The sequence below is a fragment of the Anopheles funestus genome, chromosome X (assembly GCF_943734845.2).
Source record: "Anopheles funestus chromosome X, idAnoFuneDA-416_04, whole genome shotgun sequence".
In the NCBI taxonomy this organism is placed as follows: domain Eukaryota; kingdom Metazoa; phylum Arthropoda; class Insecta; order Diptera; family Culicidae; genus Anopheles; species Anopheles funestus.
The window spans coordinates 19061051-19065085 of record NC_064597.1 but is presented as its reverse complement, the minus strand read 5'-3'; the positions used below and the strand labels follow the sequence as shown (position 1 = coordinate 19065085).

Here is a 4035-nt window from a genome sequence, read left to right as displayed (position 1 = left end):
AAACAAAAGTATACAACTGTAAAAACTGAACTATCAATAAAATATTTTTGAATCTGAATCTTCATTATTGTAAAGTACAATTTTTAACTCGCGCTCGCACAGCACACTCAATTGTGCGAATTTACCCAACACTAGTTACCACCCTACCGGCAAAGAGTCCTCAAATTTGAGAGAATCACGGTAAAAGATCAAGAAGAACATGGAAAACGACGGCGAAACCCGAAAAAAAGCATGAAACCCTTGATTGTGTGTGTGAGCCGACAGAGTTTGTTGAAGCTAGAATTGTTTCCATCTCGTTCTGACCTATATTGTTCATCCGGTGTCCTTACTCTAGCGTTCAACCCACACTGTGACGAGCTCAGTTTGCTGTGCGCTAAGTCCAGGGCGGACGTGTTGTGGGACTTAGAAAATGTTATATATGTTTGTGCGCGAATGATGCGCGGAAGTTTGCAAGTAATCGTGATTTTTTTTTCTTTTTTATTCATAAAGAACGGCCTGGCCGTATTGCTGAGTATGCGCGATTGCTAAATCGAAAACAGAACGAGAGGTCGCGATACGTTTTTGTATACGGGCGCGCGAGAGGCACATAGGGAATCTCGATTCAAGCAGTGTATTTGATTCGAGTTCTTTAAAAGCTCATAATTTGCTATACGGGTAGCCCCTGGTAACGTCTCAGTATGGAAACCTTCTGCTGTTATTACGCTCGCCATAGTGAGATGCTGTCTCACTATGCTGTATTGCAATTTCCACTTTTTTGCCCACGTCGTAAAAATTGTCATAAAAAAATTATTTCAAATAAACACGGAAACTGCCGTGTACAGTGGCCTTAAACGTTTCAAGCGTTCATTAGCTGTCAAGGGAAGGAGTAGGACATCTCTTTCTTTTCACCAAACGTTTATCCACATGTTAATATTTTGTTAGAAGCATTTGTGTCATGGCGGTTTGTGGGTTAGTTAGAAATGGTGCAGTTCTGGTAATTCTTCAGTTTTTCATTAAAAATGTCAGTAAAAGTGCAGTGAAGGTCATTTTAGTGAAGTTAACGTGGTTATCAGTGTTAATGAAAGTTGAAATTCGCCTAAATAGTGCGGGATAGGAGTGTAAAGTGTAAGTTAACAGTGTCAAGGCTGGACAACGGTTTCGTTTAGTGAAGTGTGATAGTGGTGTGTGGTGTTCGCTAAATGGCAATCACCGGGTGACCGAATATAGTTAAAAGTATGTTCTTCCTTGTATAGCCGTAAGTTGCGTCTAATATATATGTATGAACATTTTTATTATCTCCTTGCGCAGTAATAACCTCGTGCGGCGTCAGTACACGCACAGACGCACGAGCCTTCTTCACTGTAAAGTCTAGACATGCTTTTTGTACCGCATATCGTCTTTTGTGTTGTGTCGAGTGCGTATTTGATGTAGTTCTGTATCGTGGTGTTGGTGTTTCGGCTACGGTGTACATCTCTGGAATAAACATATCCATAAATTCTTTAAAATCGATAAAGCGGCGCCGCTTAGTACCGTCCCTTCAGGCTTAAGGGACGGCTTTTTGCTACGGGGGTTGCTTTAGTTGTGTGTGTAGTATCGTTTCCGATGGGAGATGCGAATGCGAGAAAGTTAGGTCAACGAATTTTACGCATGGATTGGTGCAATGAAGCTACAGCGCACATTTGCATTGCGTTCGTAATATAATTGTAATTTTTTCATACCTTACAAAACTGAATTTATAAAAATGTGTTTTGAGAATCATGAAATGTGTAGATATTAAATGCGTTTTTAGATACATTAAATTATACTTAAAATACTCTCGCTACCCTATCTCAGTCGATACTCCAGTTCTGCGAAATATATGTGTGTAATTTGCAGTGTAGATAAATCAGTAAAATGTTTCCAGCGTTCATTAAATGTCATTTTGTTTTTTTGCTGAGCTATGTCGGAAAGGGAACTATCGACATTTGATGCATGAAAGAAGCTGGCACAATCAATTTTGTTTTTATATTTCCGATTCATTAATTAATTTTCTTTTATTTTTTATTTATATTGCATGATAACGACTTTAGCCGTATTGTTAGCCACAGAGAGCTGAAGTGATTGCAATTTTCGCAAGGCATTACCTCCTTGTCCTTATCCCGAGCATACTCGGTTGTAGATGTCTTTAGTTGTGGTTTTAGTTGTAAAATATTAATATTTTATTTCTAAAAATTCATTTGTAGTTGCAAGCGGTGGCACAGCAGATAAATGATAAAATGATATCATGACAGAAAATGTATTTAATCGCATTGCTGCGTTTAATGCGATGTTCACCAACCTGCAGAATTTGTGAGTACATAATACTTTTTAATGTTGTAAATGTAGATAATAAAAGAGCGAGTTAATATTGTGATACTTACATTTTTAGGGTTCCCAGTTCCATGCTAACAACAGTGAGTAATGTTATAAAATAAGTGAACCTGTTGCGAAAACACTGAGGTAAGTTGAAAAACGAATTTAATGTATTTGTATTGATTATGTTTTGGGTATGATTGGCGCTATTACCGTTTTTATGCGTAGCCTTGCGGGTTGACCTACTTTCTCATGCTTAAATGCTTCAGACAGAACGTGGACAATTCAACAATTTGTCATGCAACATGCAACAATCCTTTCGGTTTCATGCATGTTCGCGCAATTATGCAGCTCATGGAACCTAACGCCTCGTGACGGTTCGCACTGGCGTAGAGTGTTCGTTTGTACTTTCGATATCGATATTTCCTGCGTTTTGCCTGGTAGCATACAACAGTGTGGCGCTGTACTTGTTTTTTTCGGTATTACGATCGGTGTCGTAGTATGTTTTGGTCTGGTCCCGTTTTTTAAATGCTCACTTCCTGGCTTTTTAATTTATTTTGGTAATGGTACATTTATATCAACATACCCGTAGTATTTAGTATTTATTTAGATTTGAAGTCTGCCATTAACCCGCTAAACAAGACGCCACGTACATAATATACCCTACTGAAGATAGCGTAATCTCTCCCTAAATCTTGCTAAGTTTTCGTTGGAATTGAAGTGTACGAATAACATATTAAATACTACGGACATAGATGAGATCGGGTCATTTGCTCCATATTGCGTATTTCTGAATTTAAGGTATATAAATTGCCTGTGTCTCGATAAAAGCCTGTTTACATTTAAATGTATACACTCTAATATTTCTGGGGTATCTATTGTTCCACGAAGTATCCTTGCCACAAATAACAATTTCAGTTTTGTGTTCTAATTTTTGTCCTTTAATGAAATAGTCTGTTTTAACAATAGCACGTGCACGTGTAAATGACATGATACAACATTTTTCGACGCATAGACATAACAGATTTTGATACAGACTACAGACTTAAACGATCAAGAGCTGTTTGAAGGAGGGCTGGACTTCTATCGTTGCGGTCAAGAGATGCATATATTTTAAGGTCGTCTGCATACAATAAGAAAGACACACAGAGCGTTACGGTACGAAACCGTGCAGTGCTAAAGTACTGGTGTGACGCTCGCATTATAATATCGTGCAGTATTATTGCCATGGTAGTTTCCTTAACCTACGATACTACTACAGGTCTCGTCGTCTGCTTTCTATCTTGGACGTTCCTGGTGTTCTGTTGCAATACGCTGTACAGCAGCAGCTGTATGGTTGATTATGTAGTATCTACTACAATATAATCACGCTAGGCGAATTAATCCAGTAGTTCATACCGTCGCGTCAAACACTGCTCAATCTGATTATTTTTTCAAATCTTTCCGCCTAAACATTGTGTTTGCAGACGTTATTGCAAGCCGCGTGTATAAATTTTGATGTTGTTTGTTCACTGTTGCATTTATTTTTGTGAACCATTTTTGTGAATGACTGTCATAAAATGTCAACATTGATACCTAATTTAAACATCGTCATCCATCAATCAGTGTGACTACGGACGTCGTCGGAAAAATGGTCGATGGTGGATGATAGCCTATATAATCGTAGGTGATAAGGTTGACATTGTTTATTTGACGAAATCGTGACCAAAAAATATTTACGACGGT

The 4035-nt window shown here is 38.2% G+C and overlaps 1 long non-coding RNA gene across 2 annotated transcripts; it reads left to right on the top strand.

Annotated features, from left to right (window-relative positions):
• Nucleotides 1–735: 735 nt before the first annotated feature.
• LOC125769676 (uncharacterized) lies at nucleotides 736–3720 on the top strand. Of its 2 annotated transcripts, none has more exons than XR_007419079.1 (3): nucleotides 736–1212; nucleotides 2202–2307; nucleotides 2387–3720. It is a non-coding gene; the product is annotated as an uncharacterized LOC125769676 (long non-coding RNA). The 2 variants fall into 2 exon arrangements; XR_007419078.1 differs by having other exon boundaries at nucleotides 736–1234.
• The last annotated feature ends 315 nt before the right edge of the window (nucleotides 3721–4035 follow it).